The sequence below is a fragment of the Eleutherodactylus coqui genome, chromosome 7 (genome assembly GCF_035609145.1).
Source record: "Eleutherodactylus coqui strain aEleCoq1 chromosome 7, aEleCoq1.hap1, whole genome shotgun sequence".
In the NCBI taxonomy this organism is placed as follows: domain Eukaryota; kingdom Metazoa; phylum Chordata; class Amphibia; order Anura; family Eleutherodactylidae; genus Eleutherodactylus; species Eleutherodactylus coqui.
Window position 1 is genome coordinate 1,684,126 of NC_089843.1, and position 23,713 is coordinate 1,707,838.

At 54.7% G+C, this 23,713-nt stretch overlaps 1 protein-coding gene across 5 annotated transcripts in view; it reads left to right on the plus strand.

Annotated features, from left to right (window-relative positions):
• Window positions 1-23,713, plus strand: part of LOC136572292 (zinc finger protein 850-like) — a 722,303-nt gene that overhangs the window by 646,125 nt on the left and 52,465 nt on the right. Inside the window, exon 1 of one of the 5 annotated variants that reach the window (XM_066572739.1) lies at window positions 22,510-22,578. The exons of 3 other annotated variants lie outside the window; for them this stretch is intronic. The gene's annotated coding sequence lies outside the window, so the exon portion shown is untranslated. Of the gene's footprint in view, window positions 1-22,509; window positions 22,579-22,915; window positions 22,975-23,713 lie in introns of those variants that run through there. One more of the 5 variants, XM_066572740.1, reaches the window with a different exon arrangement.

Sequence of the window (23,713 nt, forward strand, 5' to 3'; positions counted from 1 at the left end):
TGTAATACACTGCAGTACTGGGGGCCTCTCCTCCTACAGGTGTAATACTCTGCAGCACTGGGGGTCTCTCCTCCTACAGGTGTAATACTCTGCAGTACTGGGGGTCTCTCCTCCTACAGGTGTAATACTCTGCAGTACTGGGGGCCTCTCCTCCTACAGGTGTAATACTCTGCAGTACTGGGGGTCTCTCCTCCTACAGGTGTAATACTCTGCAGTACTGGGGGCTTCTCCTCCTACAGGTGTAATACTCTGCAGTACTGGGGGCCTCTCCTCCTACAGGTATAATACTCTGAAGTACTGGGGGTCTTTCGTCCTACAGGTGTAATACTCTGCAGTACTGGGGGTCTCTCCCCTACAGGTGTAATACTCTGCAGTACTGGGGGTCTCTCCTACAGGTGTAATACACTGCAGTACTGGGGGCCTCTCCTCCTACAGGTGTAATACTCTGCAGTACTGGGGGCCTCTCCTCCTACAGGTGTAATACTCTGCAGTACTGGGGGTCTCTCCTACAGGTGTAATACACTGCAGTACTGGGGGCCTCTCCTCCTACAGGTGTAATACTCTGCAGTACTGGGGGTCTCTCCTCCTACAGGTGTAATACTCTGCAGTACTGGGGGTCTCTCCTCCTACAGGTGTAATACCCTGCAGTACTGGGGGCCTCTCCTCCTGCAGGTGTAATACTCTGCAGTACTGGGGGTCTCTCCTCCTACAGGTGTAATACTCTGCAGTCCTGGGGGTCTCCCCCCTACAGGTGTAATACTCTGCAGTACTGGGGGTCTCTCCTCCTACAGGTGTAATACTCTGCAGTACTGGGGGTCTCTCCTCCTACAGGTGTAATACTCTGCAGTACTGGGGGCCTCCTACAGGTGTAATACTCTGCAGTACTGGGGGCCTCCTACAGGTGTAATACTCTGCAGTACTGGGGGCCTCTCCTCCTACAGGTGTAATACTCTGCAGTACTGGGGGCTTCCTACAGGTGTAATACTCTGCAGTACTGGGGGCCTCTCCTCCTACAGGTGTAATACTCTGCAGTACTGGGGGCCTCTCCTCCTACAGGTGTAATACTCTGCAGTACTGGCGGCCTCCTAGAGGTGTAATACTCTGCAGTACTGGGGGCCTCCTACAGGTGTAATACTCTGCAGTACTGGGGGCCTCCTACAGGTGTAATACTCTGCAGTACTTGGGCCTCTCCCCCTACAGGTGTAATACTCTGCAGTACTGGGAGTCCTCTCCTCCTACAGGTGTAATACTCTGCAGTACTGGGGTCCTCTCCCCCTACAGGTGTAATACTCTGCAGTACTGGGGGTCTCTCCTCCTACAGGTGTAATACTGTGCAGTACTGGGGGCCCCTCCTCCTACAGGTGTAATACTCTGCAGTACTGGGGGTCTATCCTCCTACAGGTGTAATACTCTGCAGTACTGGGGGCCTCTCCTCCTACAGGTGTAATACTCTGCAGTACTGGGGGGCCTCTCCTCCTACAGGTGTAATACTCTGCAGTACTGGGGGCCCCTCCTCCTACAGGTGTAATACTCTGCAGTACTGGGAGTCCTCTCCTACAGGTGTAATACTCTGCAGTACTGGGGGCCCCTCCTCCTACAGGTGTAATACTCTGCAGTACTGGGGGTCTATCCTCCTACAGGTGTAATACTCTGCAGTACTGGGGGTCTATCCTCCTACAGGTGTAATACTCTGCAGTACTGGGGGTCTATCCTCCTACAGGTGTAATACTCTGCAGTACTGGGGGCGTCTCCTCCTACAGGTGTAATACTCTGCAGTACTGGGGGCCTCTCCTCCTACAGGTGTAATACTCTGCAGTACTGGGGGCCTCTCCTCCTACAGGTGTAATAGTCTGCAGTACTGGGGGCCTCGCCTCCTACAGGTGTAATACTCTGCAGTACTGGGGGCCTCGCCTCCTACAGGTGTAATACTCTGCAGTACTGGGGCCTCTCCTCCTACAGGTGTAATACTCTGCAGTACTGGGGGGTCTCTCCTCCTACAGGTGTAATACTCTGCAGTACTGGGGGCCTCTCCTCCTACAGGTGTAATACTCTGCAGTACTGGGGTCCTCTCCTCCTACAGGTGTAATACTCTGCAGTACTGGGGGTCTCTCCTCCTACAGGTGTAATACTCTGCAGTACTGGGGGTCTCTCCCCCTACAGGTGTAATACTCTGCAGTACTGTGGCCTCTCCTCCTACAGGTGTAATACTCTGCAGTACTGGGGGCCTCTCCTCCTACAGGTGTAATACTCTGCAGTACTGGGGGCCTCCTAGAGGTGTGTGTAATACTCTGCAGTACTGGGGGCCTCTCCTCCTACAGGTGTAATACTCTGCAGTACTGGGGGCCTCCTACAGGTGTAATACTCTGCAGTACTGGGGGCCTCTCCTCCTACAGGTGTAATACTCTGCAGTACTGGGGCCTCTCCTCCTACAGGTGTAATACTCTGCAGTACTGGGAGTCCTCTTCTCCTACAGGTGTAATACTCTGCAGTACTGGGGGCCTCTCCCCCTACAGGTGTAATACTCTGCAGTACTGGGCTCTCTCCCCCTACAGGTGTAATACTCTGCAGTACTGGGGGTCTCTCCTCCTACAGGTGTAATACTCTGCAGTACTGGGGGTCCTCTTCCCCCTACAGGTGTAATACTCTGCAGTACTGGGTGGCTCTCCTCCTACAGGTGTAATACTCTGCAGTACTGGGGGCCCCTCCTACTACAGTTGTAATACTCTGCAGTACTGGGGGCCCCTCCTACTACAGGTGTAATACTCTGCAGTACTGGGGGCCCCTCCTACTACAGGTGTAATACTCTGCAGTACTGGGGGCCCCTCCTACTTCAGGTGTAATACTCTGCAGTACTGGGGGGCCCTCCTACTACAGGTGTAATACTCTGCAGTACTGGGGGCCCCTCCTACTACAGGTGTAATACTCTGCAGTACTGGGGGTCTCTCCTCCTACAGGTGTAATATTCTGCAGTACTGGGGGCCCCTCCTACTACAGGTGTAATACTCTGCAGTACTGGGGGCCCCTCCTACTACAGGTGTAATACTCTGCAGTACTGGGGGCCCCTCCTACTTCAGGTGTAATACTCTGCAGTACTGGGGGCCCCTCCTACTACAGGTGTAATACTCTGCAGTACTGGGGGCCCCTCCTACTACAGGTGTAATACTCTGCAGTACTGGGGGTCTCTCCTCCTACAGGTGCAATACTCTGCAGTACTGGGGGTCCTCTCCTACTACAAGTATAATACTCTGCAGTACTGGGGGCCTCTCCCCCTACAGGTGTAATATTCTGCAGTACTGGGGGTCTCTCCCCCTACAGGTGTAATACTCTGCAGTACTGGGGGCCTCTCCTCCAACAGGTGTAATATTCTGCAGTACTGGGGGCCTCTCCTCCTACAGGTGTAATACTCTGCAGTACTGGGGGTCTCTCCCCTACAGGTGTAATACTCTGCAGTACTGGGGGTCTCTCCTACAGGTGTAATACAGTGCAGTACTGGGGGCCTCTCCTCCTACAGGTGTAATACTCTGCAGTACTGGGGCCTCTCCTGCTACAGGTGTAATACTCTGCAGTACTGGGGGCCTCTCCTCCTACTACAGGTGTAATACTCTGCAGTACTGGGGGCCCCTCCTACTGCAGGCGTAATACTCTGCAGTACTGCGGCCTCTCCTCCTACAGGTGTAATACTCTGCAGTACTGGGGGTCTCTCCCCCTACAGGTGTAATACTCTGCAGTACTGGGGGCCTCTCCTCCTACAGGTGTAATACTCTGCAGTACTGGGGGTCTCTCCCCCTACAGGTGTAATACTCTGCAGTACTGGAGGCCTCTCCTCCTCCAGCTGTAATAGTCTGCAGTACTGGGGGTCTCTCCTCCTACAGGTGTAATACTCTGCAGTACTGGGGTCTCTCCTACAGGTGTAATACTCTGCAGTACTGGCGGCCTCCTAGAGGTGTAATACTCTGCAGTACTGGGGGCCTCCTACAGGTGTAATACTCTGCAGTACTGGGGGCCTCCTACAGGTGTAATACTCTGCAGTACTGGGGCCTCTCCTCCTACAGGTGTAATACTCTGCAGTACTGGGAGTCCTCTCCTCCTACAGGTGTAATACTCTGCAGTACTGGGAGTCCTCTCCTCCTACAGGTGTAATACTCTGCAGTACTGGGCTCTCTCCCCCTACAGGTGTAATACTCTGCAGTACTGGGGGTCTCTCTCCCTACAGGTGTAATACTCTGCAGTACTGGGGGTCTCTCCTCCTACAGGTGTAATACTCTGCAGTACTGGGGGCCTCTCCTCCTACAGGTGTAATACTCTGCAGTACTGGGGGCCTCTCCTCCTACAGGTGTAAAACTCTGCAGTACTGGGGGCCTCTCCTCCTACAGGTGTAATACTCTGCAGTACTGGGGGTCTCTCCTCCTACAGGTGTAATACTCTGCAGTACTGGGCTCTCTCCCCCTACAGGTGTAATACTCTGCAGTACTGGGGGCCCCTCCTACTACAGGTGTAATACTCTGCAGTACTGGGGTCTCTCTTCCTACAGGTGTAATACTCTGCAGTACTGGGGGTCTCTCCTCCTACAGGTGTAATACTCTGCAGTACTGGGGGTCTCTCCTCCTACAGGTGTAATACTCTGCGGTACTGGGGGCCTCTCCTCCTACAGGTGTAATACTCTGCAGTGCTGGGGGCCTCTCCTCCTACAGGTGTAATACTCTGCAGTACTGGGGCCTCTCCTCCTACAGGTGTAATACTCTGCAGTACTGGGGGCCTCTCCTCCTACAGGTGTAATACTCTGCAGTACTGGGGCCTCTCCTCCTACAGGTTTAATACTCTGCAGTACTGTGGCCTCTCCTCCTACAGGTGTAATACTCTGCAGTACTGGGGGTCTCTCTCCCTACAGGTGTAATACTCTGCAGTACTGGGGGCCTCTCCTCCTACAGGTGTAATACTCTGCAGTACTGGAGTCTCTCCTCCTACAGGTGTAATACTCTGCAGTACTGGGGGTCTCTCCTCCTACAGGTGTAATACTCTGCAGTACTGGGGGCCTCTCCTCCTACAGGTGTAATACTCTGCAGTACTGGGGGCCTCTCCTCCTACAGGTGTAATACTCTGCAGTACTGGGGGTCTCTCCCCCTACAGGTGTAATACTCTGCAGTACTGGGGGCCTCTCCTCCTAAAGGTGTAATACTCTGCAGTACTGGGGGTCTCTCCCCCTACAGGTGTAATACTCTGCAGTACTGGGGGCCTCTCCTCCTAAAGGTGTAATACTCTGCAGTACTGGGGGTCTCTCCCCCTACAGGTGTAATACTCTGCAGTACTGGAGGCCTCTCCTCCTACAGCTGTAATACTCTGCAGTACTGGGGCCTCTCCTCCTACAGGTGTAATACTCTGCAGTACTGGGGGCCTCTCCTCCTACAGGTGTAATACTCTGCAGTACTGGGGGCCTCTCCCCCTACAGGTGTAATACTCTGCAGTACTGGGGCCTCTCCTCCTACAGGTGTAATACTCTGCAGTACTGGGGGCCTCCTACAGGTGTAATACTCTGCAGTACTGGGGGCCTCTCCTCCTACAGGTGTAATACTCTGCAGTACTGGGGGCCTCTCCCCCTACAGGTGTAATACTCTGCAGTACTGGGGCCTCTCCTCCTACAGGTGTAATACTCTGCAGTACTGGGGGCCTCCTACAGGTGTAATACTCTGCAGTACTGGGGGCCTCTCCTCCTACAGGTGTAATACTCTGCAGTACTGGGGGCCTCTCCTCCTACAGGTGTAATACTCTGCAGTACTGGGGCCTCTCCTCCTACAGGTGTAATACTCTGCAGTACTGGGGGCCTCTCCTCCTACAGGTGTAATACTCTGCAGTACTGGGGGTCCTCTCCTTCTACAGGTGTAATACTCTGCAGCACTGGGGGTCCTCTTCTCCTACAGGTGTAATACTCTGCAGTACTGGGGGTCTCTCCCCCTACAGGTGTAATACCCTGCAGTACTGGGGGTCTCTCCTCCTACAGGTGTAATACTCTGCAGTACTGGGGGTCTCTCCTTCTACAGGTGTAATACCCTGCAGTACTGGGGGTCCTCTCCTTCTACAGGTGTAATACTCTGCAGCACTGGGGGTCCTCTTCTCCTACAGGTGTAATACTCTGCAGTACTGGGGGCCTCTCCCCCCTACAGTGCAATACTCTGCAGTACTGGGGCCTCTCCTCTTACAGGTGTAATACTCTGCAGTACTGGGGGTCTCTCCTCCTACAGGTGTAATACTCTGCAGTACTGGGGGTCTCTCCTCCTACAGGTGTAATACTCTGCAGTACTGGGGGCCTCTTCTCCTACAGGTGTAATACTCTGCAGTACAGGGGGCCTCTCCCCCCTACAGTGCAATACTCTGCAGTACTGGGGCCTCTCCTCCTACAGGTGTAATACTCTGCAGTATTGGGGGTCTCTCCTCCTTCAGGTGTAATACTCTGCAGTAGGAGGAGAGGGCTCCACGAACTGCAGAGCATTGTACCTGTAGGAGAAGACGCCCCCAGTACTGCAGAGTATTGCACTGTAGGGGGAGAGACCCCCCAGTACTGCAGCGTATTACACCTGTAGGAGGAGAGGCCCCCCAGTACTGCAGAGTATTACACCTGTAGGAGGAGAGGCCCCCAGTACTGCAGAGTATTACACCTGTAGGAGGAGAGACCCCCAGTACTGCAGAGTATTACACCTGTAGGAGGAGAGACCCCCAGTACTGCAGAGTATTACACCTGTAGGAGGAGAGGCCCCCAGTACTGCAGAGCATTACACCTGTAGGAGAGACACCCAGTACTGCAGAGTATTGCACTGTAGGAGGAGAGGCCCCCAGTACTGCAGAGTATTACACCTGTAGGAGGAGAGGCCCCCAGTACTGCAGAGTATTACACCTGTAGGAGGAGAGGCCCCCCAGTACTGCAGAGTATTACACCTGTAGGAGGAGAGGCCCCCCAGTACTGCAGAGTATTACACCTGTAGGAGGAGAGGCCCCAGTACTGCAGAGTATTACACCTGTAGGAGGAGAGGCCCCAGTACTGCAGAGTATTACACCTGTAGGAGGAGAGGCCCCCAGTACTGCAGAGTATTGCACTGTAGGAGGAGAGACCCCAGTACTGCAGAGTATTACACCTGTAGGGGGAGAGGCCCCCAGTACTGCAGAGTATTACACCTGTAGGGGGAGAGGCTCCCAGTACTGCAGAGTATTACACCTGTAGGAGGAGAGGCCCCCAGTACTGCAGAGTATTACACCTGTAGGAGGAGAGGCCCCCAGTACTGCAGAGTATTACACCTGTAGGGGGAGAGACCCCAGTACTGCAGGGTATTACACCTGTAGGAGGAGAGGCCCCCAGTACTGCAGAGTATTACACCTGTAGGGGGAGAGACCCCCAGTACTGCAGAGTATTACACCTGTAGGAGGAGAGGCCCCAGTACTGCAGAGTATTACACCTGTAGGTGGGAGAGGCCCCCAGTTCTGCAGAGTATTACACCTGTAGGGGGAGAGACCCCAGTACTGCAGAGTATTACACCTGTAGGAGGAGAGGCCCCCAGTACTGCAGAGTATTACACCTGTAGGAGGAGAGACCCCCAGTACTGCAGAGTATTACACCTGAAGGAGGAGAGACCCCCAGTACTGCAGAGTATTACACCTGTAGGAGGAGAGGAGGCCCAGTACTGCAGGGTATTACACCTGTAGGAGGAGAGGCCCCCAGTACTGCAGAGTATTACACCTGTAGGGGGAGAGACCCCAGTACTGCAGAGTATTACACCTGTAGGAGGAGAGGCCCCCAGTACTGCAGAGTATTACACCTGTAGGAGGAGAGGCCCCCCAGTACTGCAGAGTATTACACCTGTAGGGAGAGAGACCCCAGTACTGCAGAGTATTACACCTGTAGGAGGAGAGGAGGCCCAGTACTGCAGGGTATTACACCTGTAGGGGGAGAGGCCCCCCAGTACTGCAGAGTATTACACCTGTAGGAGGAGAGACCCCCAGTACTGCAGAGTATTACACCTGTAGGAGGAGAGGCCCCCAGTACTGCAGAGTATTACACCTGTAGGAGGAGAGGCCCCCAGTACTGCAGAGTATTACACCTGTAGGGGGAGAGACCCCAGTACTGCAGAGTATTACACCTGTAGGAGGAGAGGCCCCCAGTACTGCAGAGTATTACACCTGTAGGGGGAGAGGCCCCCAGTACTGCAGAGTATTACACCTGTAGGGGGAGAGACCCCCAGTACTGCAGAGTATTACACCTGTAGGAGGAGAGGCCCCAGTACTGCAGAGTATTACACCTGTAGGGGGGAGAGGCCCCCAGTTCTGCAGAGTATTACACCTGTAGGGGGAGAGGCCCCCAGTACTGCAGAGTATTACACCTGTAGGGGGAGAGACCCCAGTACTGCAGAGTATTACACCTGTAGGAGTAGAGGCCCCCAGTACTGCAGATTATTACACCTGTAGGGGGAGAGGCCCCCAGTACTGCAGAGTATTACACCTGTAGGGGGAGAGACCCCCAGTACTGTAGAGTATTACACCTGTAGGAGGAGAGGCCCCAGTTCTGCAGAGTATTACACCTGTAGAAGGAGAGGCCCCCAGTACTGCAGAGTATTACACCTGTAGGAGGAGAGGCCCCCAGTACTGCAGAGTATTACACCTGTAGGAGGAGAGACCCCCAGTACTGCAGAGTATTACACCTGTAGGGAGAGAGACCCCCAGTACTGCAGAGTATTACACCTGTAGGGGGAGAGAGCCCAGTACTGCAGAGTATTACACCTGTAGGAGGAGAGGACTCCCAGTACTGCAGAGTATTACACCTGTAGGAGGAGAGGACTCCCAGTACTGCAGAGTATTACACCTGTAGGAGGAGAGGACTCCCAGTACTGCAGAGTATTACACCTGTATTACACCTGTAGGAGGAGAGGCCCCAGTACTGCAGAGTATTACACCTGTAGGGGGAGAGGCCCCAGTACTGCAGAGTATTACACCTGTAGGAGGCCCCCAGTACTGCAGAGTATTACACCTCTAGGAGGAGAGACCCCAGTACTGCAGAGTATTACACCTGTAGGAGGAGAGGCCCCCAGTACTGCAGAGTATTACACCTGTAGGGGGAGAGGCCCCCAGTACTGCAGAGTATTACACCTGTAGGGGGAGAGACCCCCAGTACTGCAGAGTATTACACCTGTAGGAGGAGAGGCCCCAGTACTGCAGAGTATTACACCTGTAGGGGGAGAGGCCCCCAGTTCTGCAGAGTATTACACCTGTAGGGGGAGAGGCCCCCAGTACTGCAGAGTATTACACCTGTAGGGGGAGAGACCCCAGTACTGCAGAGTATTACACCTGTAGGAGGAGAGGCCCCCAGTACTGCAGAGTATTACACCTGTAGGGGGAGAGGCCCCCAGTACTGCAGAGTATTACACCTGTAGGGGGAGAGACCCCAGTACTGCAGAGTATTACACCTGTAGGAGGAGAGGCCCCCAGTACTGCAGAGTATTACACCTGTAGGAGGGGAGACGCCCAGTACTGCAGAGCATTACACCTGTAGGGGGAGAGACCCCCAGTACTGCAGAGTATTACACCTGTAGGGGGAGAGGCCCCCAGTTCTGCAGAGTATTACACCTGTAGGGGGAGAGGCCCCCAGTACTGCAGAGTATTACACCTGTAGGGGGAGAGACCCCAGTACTGCAGAGTATTACACCTGTAGGAGGAGAGGAGGCCCAGTACTGCAGAGTATTACACCTGTAGGGGGAGAGACCCCAGTACTGCAGAGTATTACACCTGTAGGAGGAGAGGAGGCCCAGTACTGCAGAGTATTACACCTGTAGGGGGAGAGACCCCCAGTACTGCAGAGTATTACACCTGTAGGAGGAGAGGCCCCAGTACTGCAGAGTATTACACCTGTAGGGGGGAGAGGCCCCCAGTTCTGCAGAGTATTACACCTGTAGGGGGATAGACCCCAGTACTGCAGAGTATTACACCTGTAGGAGGAGAGGCCCCCAGTACTGCAGAGTATTACACCTGTAGGAGGAGAGACCCCCAGTACTGCAGAGTATTACACCTGAAGGAGGAGAGACCCCCAGTACTGCAGAGTATTACACCTGTAGGAGGAGAGGAGGCCCAGTACTGCAGGGTATTACACCTGTAGGAGGAGAGGCCCCCAGCACTACAGAGTATTACACCTGTAGGAGGAGAGGCCCCCAGTACTGCAGAGTATTACACCTGTAGAGGGAGAGACCCCAGTACTGCAGAGTATTACACCTGTAGGAGGAGAGGCCCCCAGTACTGCAGAGTATTACACCTGTAGGAGGAGAGGCCCCCAGTACTGCAGAGTATTACACCTGTAGGAGGAGAGGCCCCCCAGTACTGCAGAGTATTACACCTGTAGGGGGAGAGACCCCAGTACTGCAGAGTATTACACCTGTAGGAGGAGAGGCCCCCCAGTACTGCAGAGTATTACACCTGTAGGAGGAGAGGCCCCCCAGTACTGCAGAGTATTACACTTGTAGGAGGAGAGGCCCCCAGTACTGCAGAGTATTACACCTGTAGGAGGAGAGGCCCCCCCAGTACTGCAGAGTATTACACCTGTAGGAGAAGACGCCCCCAGTACTGCAGAGTATTACACCTGTAGGGGGAGAGACCCCCAGTACTGCAGAGTATTACACCTGTAGAAGGAGAGGCCCCCAGTACTGCAGAGTATTACACCTGTAGGAGGAGAGGCCCCCAGTACTGCAGAGTATTACACCTGTGGGAGGAGAGACCCCCAGTACTGCAGAGTATTACACCTGTAGGAGGCCCCCAGTACTGCAGAGTATTACACCTGTAGGAGGAGAGGCCCCCAGTACTGCAGAGTATTACACCTGTAGGAGGAGAGACCCCCAGTACTGCAGAGTATTACACCTGTAGGAGGAGAGGCCCCCAGTACTGCAGAGTATTACACCTGTAGGAGGAGAGGCCCCCAGTACTGCAGAGCATTACACCTGTAGGAGAGACACCCAGTACTGCAGAGTATTGCACTGTAGGAGGAGAGGCCCCCAGTACTGCAGAGTATTACACCTGTAGGAGGAGAGGCCCCCAGTACTGCAGAGTATTGCACTGTAGGAGGAGAGGCCCCCCAGTACTGCAGAGTATTACACCTGTAGGAGGAGAGGCCCCCCAGTACTGCAGAGTATTACACCTGTAGGAGGAGAGGCCCCCCAGTACTGCAGAGTATTACACCTGTAGGAGGAGAGGCCCCCCCAGTACTGCAGAGTATTACACCTGTAGGAGGAGAGGCCCCAGTACTGCAGAGTATTACACCTGTAGGAGGAGAGGCCCCCAGTACTGCAGAGTATTGCACTGTAGGAGGAGAGACCCCCAGTACTGCAGAGTATTACACCTGTAGGGGGAGAGGCCCCCAGTACTGCAGAGTATTACACCTGTAGGGGGAGAGGCTCCCAGTACTGCAGAGTATTACACCTGTAGGAGGAGAGGCCCCCAGTACTGCAGAGTATTACACCTGTAGGAGGAGAGGCCCCCAGTACTGCAGAGTATTACACCTGTAGGGGGAGAGGCCCCAGTACTGCAGAGTATTACACCTGTAGGGGGGAGAGGCCCCCAGTTCTGCAGAGTATTACACCTGTAAGGGGAGAGACCCCAGTACTGCAGAGTATTACACCTGTAGGAGGAGAGGCCCCCAGTACTGCAGAGTATTACACCTGTAGGAGGAGAGACCCCCAGTACTGCAGAGTATTACATCTGTAGGAGGAGAGGCCCCAGTACTGCAGAGTATTACACCTGTAGGGGGAGAGGCCCCAGTACTGCAGAGTATTACACCTGTAGGGGGAGAGAGCCCAGTACTGCAGAGTATTACACCTGTAGGAGGAGAGGACTCCCAGTACTGCAGAGTATTACACCTGTAGGAGGAGAGGACTCCCAGTACTGCAGAGTATTACACCTGTAGGAGGAGAGGCCCCAGTACTGCAGAGTATTACACCTGTAGGGGGAGAGGCCCCAGTACTGCAGAGTATTACACCTGTAGGAGGCCCCAGTACTGCAGAGTATTACACCTCTAGGAGGAGAGGCCCCAGTACTGCAGAGTATTACACCTGTAGGGGGAGAGACCCCAGTACTGCAGAGTATTACACCTGTAGGAGGAGAGGCCCCCAGTACTGCAGAGTATTACACCTGTAGGAGGAGAGGCCCCCAGTACTGCAGAGTATTACACCTGTAGGAGGAGAGGCCCCCCAGTACTGCAGAGTATTACACCTGTAGGGGGAGAGACCCCAGTACTGCAGAGTATTACACCTGTAGGAGGAGAGGCCCCCAGTACTGCAGAGTATTGCACTGTAGGAGGAGAGACCCCCAGTACTGCAGAGTATTACACCTGTAGGGGGAGAGGCCCCAGTACTGCAGAGTATTACACCTGTAGGGGGAGAGGCCTCCCAGTACTGCAGAGTATTACACCTGTAGGAGGAGAGGCCCCAGTACTGCAGAGGTAATACACCTGTAGGAGGAGAGGCCCCCCAGTACTGCAGAGTATTACACCTGTAGGGGGAGAGGACCCCAGTACTGCAGAGTATTACACCTGTAGGGGAGAGACCCCAGTACTGCAGAGTATTACACCTGTAGGGGGAGAGACCCCAGTACTGCAGAGTATTACACCTGTAGGAGGAGAGGCCCCAGTACTGCAGAGTATTACACCTGTAGGAGGAGAGACCCCCAGTACTGCAGAGTATTACACCTGTAGGAGGAGAGGCCCCAGTACTGCAGAGTATTACACCTGTAGGGGGAGAGGCCCCAGTACTGCAGAGTATTACACCTGTAGGGGGAGAGAGCCCAGTACTGCAGAGTATTACACCTGTAGGAGGAGAGGACTCCCAGTACTGCAGAGTATTACACCTGTAGGAGGAGAGGACTCCCAGTACTGCAGAGTATTACACCTGTAGGAGGAGAGGCCCCAGTACTGCAGAGTATTACACCTGTAGGGGGAGAGGCCCCAGTACTGCAGAGTATTACACCTGTAGGAGGCCCCCAGTACTGCAGAGTATTACACCTCTAGGAGGAGAGACCCCAGTACTGCAGAGTATTACACCTGTAGGAGGAGAGGCCCCCAGTACTGCAGAGTATTACACCTGTAGGGGGAGAGGCCCCAGTACTGCAGAGTATTACACCTGTAGGGGGAGAGACCCCCAGTACTGCAGAGTATTACACCTGTAGGAGGAGAGGCCCCAGTACTGCAGAGTATTACACCTGTAGGGGGAGAGGCCCCCAGTTCTGCAGAGTATTACACCTGTAGGGGGAGAGGCCCCCAGTACTGCAGAGTATTACACCTGTAGGGGGAGAGACCCCAGTACTGCAGAGTATTACACCTGTAGGAGGAGAGGCCCCCAGTACTGCAGAGTATTACACCTGTAGGGGGAGAGGCCCCCAGTACTGCAGAGTATTACACCTGTAGGGGGAAGAGACCCCAGTACTGCAGAGTATTACACCTGTAGGAGGAGAGGCCCCCAGTACTGCAGAGTATTACACCTGTAGGAGGGGAGACGCCCAGTACTGCAGAGCATTACACCTGTAGGGGAGAGACCCCCAGTACTGCAGAGTATTACACCTGTAGGGGGAGAGGCCCCCAGTTCTGCAGAGTATTACACCTGTAGGGGAGAGGCCCCCAGTACTGCAGAGTATTACACCTGTAGGGGGAGAGACCCCAGTACTGCAGAGTATTACACCTGTAGGAGGAGAGGAGGCCCAGTACTGCAGAGTATTACACCTGTAGGGGAGAGACCCAGTACTGCAGAGTATTACACCTGTAGGAGGAGAGAGGCCCAGTACTGCAGGGTATTACACCTGTAGGAGGAGAGGCCCCCAGTACTGCAGAGTATTACACCTGTAGGGGGAGAGACCCCAGTACTGCAGAGTATTACACCTGTAGGAGGAGAGGCCCCAGTACTGCAGAGTATTACACCTGTAGGGGGAGAGACCCCAGTACTGCAGAGTATTACACCTGTAGGAGGAGAGGCCCCAGTACTGCAGAGTATTACATCTGTAGGGGGGAGAGGCCCCCAGTTCTGCAGAGTATTACATCTGTAGGGGGGAGAGGCCCCCAGTTCTGCAGAGTATTACACCTGTAGGGGGAGAGACCCAGTACTGCAGAGTATTACACCTGTAGGAGGAGAGGCCCCCAGTACTGCAGAGTATTACACCTGTAGGAGGAGAGACCCCCAGTACTGCAGAGTATTACACCTGAAGGAGGAGAGACCCCCAGTACTGCAGAGTATTACACCTGTAGGAGGAGAGGAGGCCCAGTACTGCAGGGTATTACACCTGTAGGAGGAGAGGCCCCCAGCACTACAGAGTATTACACCTGTAGGAGGAGAGGCCCCCAGTACTGCAGAGTATTACACTGTAGGGGGAGAGACCCCAGTACTGCAGAGTATTACACCTGTAGGAGGAGAGGCCCCCAGTACTGCAGAGTATTACACCTGTAGGAGGAGAGGCCCCCAGTACTGCAGAGTATTACACCTGTAGGAGGAGAGGCCCCCCAGTACTGCAGAGTATTACACCTGTAGGAGAAGACGCCCCCAGTACTGCAGAGTATTACACCTGTAGGGGGAGAGACCCCCAGTACTGCAGAGTATTACACCTGTAGGAGGAGAGGCCCCCAGTACTGCAGAGTATTACACCTGTAGAAGGAGAGGCCCCAGTACTGCAGAGTATTACACCTGTAGGAGGAGAGGCCCCCAGTACTGCAGAGTATTACACCTGTGGGAGGAGAGACCCCCAGTACTGCAGAGTATTACACCTGTAGGAGGCCCCCAGTAGTGCAGAGTATTACACCTGTAGGAGGAGAGGCCCCCAGTACTGCAGAGTATTACACCTGTAGGAGGAGAGACCCCCAGTACTGCAGAGTATTACACCTGTAGGAGGAGAGGCCCCCAGTACTGCAGAGTATTACACCTGTAGGAGGAGAGGCCCCCAGTACTGCAGAGCATTACACCTGTAGGAGAGACACCCAGTACTGCAGAGTATTGCACTGTAGGAGGAGAGGCCCCCAGTACTGCAGAGTATTACACCTGTAGGAGGAGAGGCCCCAGTACTGCAGAGTATTGCACTGTAGGAGGAGAGGCCCCCCAGTACTGCAGAGTATTACACCTGTAGGAGGAGAGGCCCCCCAGTACTGCAGAGTATTACACCTGTAGGAGGAGAGGCCCCAGTACTGCAGAGTATTACACCTGTAGGAGGAGAGGCCCCAGTACTGCAGAGTATTACACCTGTAGAGGAGAGGCCCCCAGTACTGCAGAGTATTGCACTGTAGGAGGAGAGACCCCAGTACTGCAGAGTATTACACCTGTAGGAGGAGAGGCCCCAGTACTGCAGAGTATTACACCTGTAGAAGGAGAGGCCCCAGTACTGCAGAGTATTACACCTGTAGGAGGAGAGGCCCCCAGTACTGCAGAGTATTACACCTGTGGGAGGAGAGACCCCAGTACTGCAGAGTATTACACCTGTAGGAGGCCCCCAGTAGTGCAGAGTATTACACCTGTAGGAGGAGAGGCCCCAGTACTGCAGAGTATTACACCTGTAGGAGGAGAGACCCCAGTACTGCAGAGTATTACACCTGTAGGAGGAGAGGCCCCCAGTACTGCAGAGTATTACACCTGTAGGAGGAGAGGCCCCCAGTACTGCAGAGCATTACACCTGTAGGAGAGACACCCAGTACTGCAGAGTATTGCACTGTAGGAGGAGAGGCCCCCAGTACTGCAGAGTATTACACCTGTAGGAGGAGAGGCCCCCAGTACTGCAGAGTATTGCACTGTAGGAGGAGAGGCCCCCCAGTACTGCAGAGTATTACACCTGTAGGAGGAGAGGCCCCCCAGTACTGCAGAGTATTACACCTGTAGGAGGAGAGCCCCAGTACTGCAGAGTATTACACCTGTAGGAGGAGAGGCCCCAGTACTGCAGAGTATTACACCTGTAGGAGGAGAGGCCCCCAGTACTGCAGAGTATTGCACTGTAGGAGGAGAGACCCCCAGTACTGCAGAGTATTACACCTGTAGGGGAGAGGCCCCCAGTACTGCAGAGTATTACACCTGTAGGGGGAGAGGCTCCCAGTACTGCAGAGTATTACACCTGTAGGAGGAGAGGCCCCCAGTACTGCAGAGTATTACACCTGTAGGAGGAGAGGCCCCCAGTACTGCAGAGTATTACACCTGTAGGGGGAGAGACCCCAGTACTGCAGAGTATTACACCTGTAGGAGGAGAGGCCCCCAGTACTGCAGAGTATTACACCTGTAGGAGGAGAGACCCCCAGTACTGCAGAGTATTACACCTGAAGGAGGAGAGACCCCAGTACTGCAGAGTATTACACCTGTAGGAGGAGAGGAGGCCCAGTACTGCAGGGTATTACACCTGTAGGAGGAGAGGCTCCCAGTACTGCAGAGTATTACACCTGTAGGGGGAGAGACCCCAGTACTGCAGAGTATTACACCTGTAGGAGGAGAGGCCCCCAGTACTGCAGAGTATTACACCTGTAGGAGGAGAGGCCCCCAGTACTGCAGAGTATTGCACTGTAGGAGGAGAGTAGGCCCAGTACTGCAGAGTATTACACCTGTAGGAGGAGAGGACTCCCAGTACTGCAGAGTATTACACCTGTAGGAGGAGAGGACTCCCAGTACTGCAGAGTATTACACCTGTAGGAGGAGAGGCCCCAGTACTGCAGAGTATTACACCTGTAGGGGGAGAGGCCCCAGTACTGCAGAGTATTACACCTGTAGGGGGAGAGAGCCCAGTACTGCAGAGTATTACACCTGTAGGAGGAGAGGACTCCCAGTACTGCAGAGTATTAACACCTGTAGGAGGAGAGGACTCCCAGTACTGCAGAGTATTACACCTGTAGGAGGAGAGGCCCCAGTACTGCAGAGTATTACACCTGTAGGGGGAGAGGCCCCAGTACTGCAGAGTATTACACCTGTAGGAGGCCCCCAGTACTGCAGAGTATTACACCTCTAGGAGGAGAGACCCCAGTACTGCAGAGTATTACACCTGTAGGAGGAGAGGCCCCCAGTACTGCAGAGTATTACACCTGTAGGGGGAGAGGCCCCCAGTACTGCAGAGTATTACACCTGTAGGGGGAGAGACCCCAGTACTGCAGAGTATTACACCTGTAGGAGGAGAGGCCCCAGTACTGCAGAGTATTACACCTGTAGGGGGAGAGGACCCCAGTTCTGCAGAGTATTACACCTGTAGGGGGAGAGGCCCCCAGTACTGCAGAGTATTACACCTGTAGGGGGAGAGACCCCAGTACTGCAGAGTATTACACCTGTAGGAGGAGAGGCCCCCAGTACTGCAGAGTATTACACCTGTAGGGGGAGAGACCCCAGTACTGCAGAGTATTACACCTGTAGGAGGAGAGGCCCCCAGTACTGCAGAGTATTACACCTGTAGGAGGGGAGACGCCCAGTACTGCAGAGCATTACACCTGTAGGGGGAGAGACCCCCAGTACTGCAGAGTATTACACCTGTAGGAGGAGAGGAGGCCCAGTACTGCAGAGTATTACACCTGTAGGAGGAGAGAACCCCAGTACTGCAGAGTATTACACCTGTAGGGGGAGAGGCCCCCAGTGCTGCAGAGTATTACACCTGTAGGAGGAGAGGCCCCCAGTACTGCAGAGTATTACACCTGTAGGAGGAGAGGAGGCCCAGTACTGCAGAGTATTACACCTGTAGGAGGAGAGGCCCCCAGTACTGCAGAGTATTACACCTGAAGGAGGAGAGGCCCCAGTACTGCAGAGTATTACACCTGTAGGAGGAGAGGCCCCTAGTACTGCAGAGTATTACACCTGTAGGGGGAGAGGTCCCTCAGTACTGCAGAGTATTACACCTGAAGGAGGAGAGGCCCCAGTACTGCAGAGTATTACACCTGTAGGAGGAGAGGCCCCCAGTACTGCAGAGTATTACACCTGTAGGAGGAGAGGAGGCCCAGTACTGCAGAGTATTACACCTGTAGGGGGAGAGGCCCCCAGTACTGCAGAGTATTACACCTGTAGGGGGAGAGGCCCCAGTACTGCAGAGTATTACACCTGTAGGAGGAGAGGCCCCCAGTACTGCAGAGTATTACACCTGTAGGAGGAGAGGAGGCCCAGTACTGCAGAGTATTACACCTGTAGGAGGAGAGGCCCCCAGTACTGCAGAGTATTACACCTGTAGGAGGAGAGGCCCCCAGTACTGCAGAGTATTACACCTGTAGGGGGAGAGGCCCCCAGTACTGCAGAGTATTACACCTGTAGGGGGAGAGACCCCAGTACTGCAGAGTATTACACCTGTAGGAGGAGAGGCCCCCAGTACTGCAGAGTATTACACCTGTAGGAGAGACCCCCAGTACTGCAGAGTATTACACCTGAAGGAGGAGAGACCCCCAGTACTGCAGAGTATTACACCTGTAGGAGGAGAGGAGGCCCAGTACTGCAGGGTATTACACCTGTAGGAGGAGAGGCCCCCAGTACTGCAGAGTATTACACCTGTAGGGGGAGAGACCCCAGTACTGCAGAGTATTACACCTGTAGGAGGAGAGGCCCCCAGTACTGCAGAGTATTACACCTGTAGGAGGAGAGGCCCCCAGTACTGCAGAGTATTACACCTGTAGGAGGAGAGGCCCCCCAGTACTGCAGAGTATTACACCTGTAGGGGGAGAGACCCCAGTACTGCAGAGTATTACACCTGTAGGAGGAGAGTAGGCCCAGTACTGCAGGGTATTACACCTGTAGGGGGAGAGGCCCCCCAGTACTGCAGAGTATTACACCTGTAGGAGGAGAGACCCCCAGTACTGCAGAGTATTACACCTGTAGGAGGAGAGGCCCCCAGTACTGCAGAGTATACACCTGTAGGAGGAGAGGCCCCCAGTACTGCAGAGTATTACACCTGTAGGGGGAGAGACCCCAGTACTGCAGAGTATTACACCTGTAGGAGGAGAGGCCCCCAGTACTGCAGAGTATTACACCTGTAGGGGGAGAGGCCCCCAGTACTGCAGAGTATTACACCTGTAGGGGGAGAGACCCCCAGTACTGCAGAGTATTACACCTGTAGGAGGAGAGGCCCCAGTACTGCAGAGTATTACACCTGTAGGGGGGAGAGGCCCCCAGTTCTGCAGAGTATTACACCTGTAGGGGGAGAGGCCCCCAGTACTGCAGAGTATTACACCTGTAGGGGGAGAGACCCCAGTACTGCAGAGTATTACACCTGTAGGAGGAGAGGCCCCCAGTACTGCAGAGTATTACACCTGTAGGGGGAGAGGCCCCCAGTACTGCAGAGTATTACACCTGTAGGGGGAGAGACCCCCAGTACTGCAGAGTATTACACCTGTAGGGAGAGAGACCACCAGTACTGCAGAGTATTACACCTGTAGGGGGAGAGAGCCCAGTACTGCAGAGTATTACACCTGTAGGAGGAGAGGACTCCCAGTACTGCAGAGTATTACACCTGTAGGAGGAGAGGACTCCCAGTACTGCAGAGTATTACACCTGTAGGAGGAGAGGCCCCAGTACTGCAGAGTATTACACCTGTAGGGGGAGAGGCCCCAGTACTGCAGAGTATTACACCTGTAGGGGGAGAGAGCCCAGTACTGCAGAGTATTACACCTGTAGGAGGAGAGGACTCCCAGTACTGCAGAGTATTACACCTGTAGGAGGAGAGGACTCCCAGTACTGCAGAGTATTACACCTGTAGGAGGAGAGGCCCCAGTACTGCAGAGTATTACACCTGTAGGGGGAGAGGCCCCAGTACTGCAGAGTATTACACCTGTAGGAGGCCCCCAGTACTGCAGAGTATTACACCTCTAGGAGGAGAGACCCCAGTACTGCAGAGTATTACACCTGTAGGAGGAGAGGCCCCCAGTACTGCAGAGTATTACACCTGTAGGGGGAGAGGCCCCCAGTACTGCAGAGTATTACACCTGTAGGGGGAGAGACCCCCAGTACTGCAGAGTATTACACCTGTAGGGGGAGAGACCCCCAGTACTGCAGAGTATTACACCTGTAGGGAGAGAGACCACCAGTACTGCAGAGTATTACACCTGTAGGGGGAGAGAGCCCAGTACTGCAGAGTATTACACCTGTAGGAGGAGAGGACTCCCAGTACTGCAGAGTATTACACCTGTAGGAGGAGAGGACTCCCAGTACTGCAGAGTATTACACCTGTAGGAGGAGAGGCCCCAGTACTGCAGAGTATTACACCTGTAGGGGGAGAGGCCCCAGTACTGCAGAGTATTACACCTGTAGGGGGAGAGAGCCCAGTACTGCAGAGTATTACACCTGTAGGAGGAGAGGACTCCCAGTACTGCAGAGTATTACACCTGTAGGAGGAGAGGACTCCCAGTACTGCAGAGTATTACACCTGTAGGAGGAGAGGCCCCAGTACTGCAGAGTATTACACCTGTAGGGGGAGAGGCCCCAGTACTGCAGAGTATTACACCTGTAGGAGGCCCCCAGTACTGCAGAGTATTACACCTCTAGGAGGAGAGACCCCAGTACTGCAGAGTATTACACCTGTAGGAGGAGAGGCCCCCAGTACTGCAGAGTATTACACCTGTAGGGGGAGAGGCCCCCAGTACTGCAGAGTATTACACCTGTAGGGGGAGAGACCCCCAGTACTGCAGAGTATTACACCTGTAGGAGGAGAGGCCCCAGTACTGCAGAGTATTACACCTGTAGGGGGAGAGGCCCCCAGTTCTGCAGAGTATTACACCTGTAGGGGGAGAGGCCCCCAGTACTGCAGAGTATTACACCTGTAGGGGGAGAGACCCCAGTACTGCAGAGTATTACACCTGTAGGAGGAGAGGCCCCCAGTACTGCAGAGTATTACACCTGTAGGGGGAGAGGCCCCCAGTACTGCAGAGTATTACACACACCTCTAGGAGGCCCCCAGTACTGCAGAGTATTACACCTGTAGGAGGAGAGGAGGCCCAGTACTGCAGGGTATTACACCTGTAGGGGGAGAGGCCCCCAGTACTGCAGAGTATTACACCTGTAGGAGGAGAGGAGGCCCAGTACTGCAGAGTATTACACCTGTAGGAGGAGAGGCCCCCAGTACTGCAGAGTATTACACCTGTAGGGGGAGAGACCCCAGTACTGCAGAGTATTACACCTGTAGGAGGAGAGGCCCCCAGTACTGCAGAGTATTACACCTGTAGGAGGGGAGTCGCCCAGTACTGCAGAGCATTACACCTGTAGGGGGAGAGACCCCCAGTACTGCAGAGTATTACACCTGTAGGGGGAGAGGCCCCCAGTTCTGCAGAGTATTACACCTGTAGGGGGAGAGGCCCCCAGTACTGCAGAGTATTACACCTGTAGGGGGAGAGACCCCAGTACTGCAGAGTATTACACCTGTAGAAGGAGAGGAGGCCCAGTACTGCAGAGTATTACACCTGTAGGAGGAGAGAACCCCAGTACTGCAGAGTATTACACCTGTAGGGGGAGAGGCCCCCAGTGCTGCAGAGTATTACACCTGTAGGAGGAGAGGCCCCCAGTACTGCAGAGTATTACACCTGTAGGAGGAGAGGAGGCCCAGTACTGCAGAGTATTACACCTGTAGGAGGAGAGGCCCCCAGTACTGCAGAGTATTACACCTGAAGGAGGAGAGGCCCCAGTACTGCAGAGTATTACACCTGTAGGAGGAGAGGCCCCCAGTACTGCAGAGTATTACACCTGTAGGGGGAGAGGCCCCTCAGTACTGCAGAGTATTACACCTGTAGGAGGAGAGGCCCCCAGTACTGCAGAGTATTACACCTGTAGGAGGAGAGGAGGCCCAGTACTGCAGAGTATTACACCTGTAGGAGGAGAGGCCCCCAGTACTGCAGAGTATTACACCTGTAGGGGGAGAGGAGGCCCAGTACTGCAGAGTATTACACCTGTAGGAGGAGAGGCCCCCAGTACTGCAGAGTATTACACCTGAAGGAGGAGAGGCCCCAGTACTGCAGAGTATTACACCTGTAGGAGGAGAGGCCCCCAGTACTGCAGAGTATTACACCTGTAGGAGGAGAGGAGGCCCAGTACTGCAGAGTATTACACCTGTAGGGGGAGAGGACCCCAGTACTGCAGAGTATTACACCTGTAGGAGGAGGGACCCCCAGTACTGCAGAGTATTACACCTGTAGGGGGAGAGGCCCCAGTACTGCAGAGTATTACACCTGTAGGAGGAGAGGCCCCCAGTACTGCAGAGTATTACACCTGTAGGAGGAGAGGACCCCCAGTACTGCAGAGTATTACACCTGTAGGAGGAGGGACCCCCAGTACTGCAGAGTATTACACCTGTAGGGGGAGAGGCCCCAGTACTGCAGAGTATTACACCTGTAGGAGGAGAGGCCCCCAGTACTGCAGAGTATTACACCTGTAGGAGGAGAGGACCCCAGTACTGCAGAGTATTACACCTGTAGGAGGAGAGGACCCCAGTACTGCAGAGTATTACACCTGTAGGAGGCCCCCAGTACTGCAGGGTATTGCAGATACACCATAATGTCTTCTCTCGGCAGCCCATAGCTCCTCCCATCCCAGAGCGGGTCACATGTCTGGTCACATGGCCGTGATGTCACGCAGGTCCTGCAGACACCAGAGGCTTCCATCTACCGAGGTAAATTATCAGACGGTTGGGGGAGGTCAGCGGGACCGGCGGCTCGGGGGGAGGCTCTGCCTGCTGCCCTCGGCGCTGCTGCCCGTGAGCCGCCCCTGTGACCCCCGGCCCTCTGCCTCATGCCCTCGGAGCTGTTGTTCTTGCGCTGCCGCTCTCACCCCGGCCCTCTGCCTGCTGCCCGGCCATAGCTGTAATTTCCCGGCCCCCTGAGCTGGGTGCCCCGCTGCCTGTGGCCGGGTCCGTCGTTGCTCCTTTGCTGATGTTCGCCGCTGCATCCGTGTGCCTCTGTGAGCGATGCAGCCCGGGGCCAGGGCACAGCCGCCGGCAGCAGACTGTTGGGGCACATGCAGACTGTACTGCTAGGACCTTCGAGGACCTTCTACTATTCTGCCAATGGTGAGCTAGGGGCGTTCCTCCTGTCAAACCCCGGTGGTGTCAAGATACAATAATACCACCGTCTACCAGAAATTGCTGGATGCGCCTCGGGCGACTGGCCCGCTGTAACAGCTAAAGCCCGCTGAATGAGGAAGACCTAAAGCACACACGTACCTGTTGTCGGCTGGACGGCGGGGTGTTGGTGTCGTCCGACGTTACCTAGCGCACCCGCTGCGTATTCTGAACCAGTGAATGCCTGGGAACCACACCCTAGGTTAGAGTAAATGATAGTCGGTGCGCATCATGTCCCATCACGCCGCTCCCATCACATGCGCTCCAGCAGTCTCCAGGCATGAGTGATGGAATGCGGCACATAACCCTTATCGGTGACTAAATAGTCTATTGGTGGATGGAAAATAATCAGGATATCGTGGATCGATATGAAAGATCCAGAAGCTTCCCTCCAGAGTATATCGCGCATCTCTTGGGCCCCTGCCCACGGCCGGACTTCCTGCCGAATCTCCACATCTATTAGATAACACAATCCTAGGCAGACGGCCTTATCTTTCTCTGAAGCTCAGGAAGCTGTTGCCCTCACTGCTGCCGTTGGCCGCGGCGGAGCCACTCACTGCTGGGGTTGGCCGCGGCGGAGCCACTCACTGCTGGGGTCGGCCGCGGCGGAGCCGCTCACTGCTGGGGTCGGCGGCGGCGGAGCCGCTCACTGCTGGGGTCGGCGGCGGCGGAGCCGCTCACTGCTGGG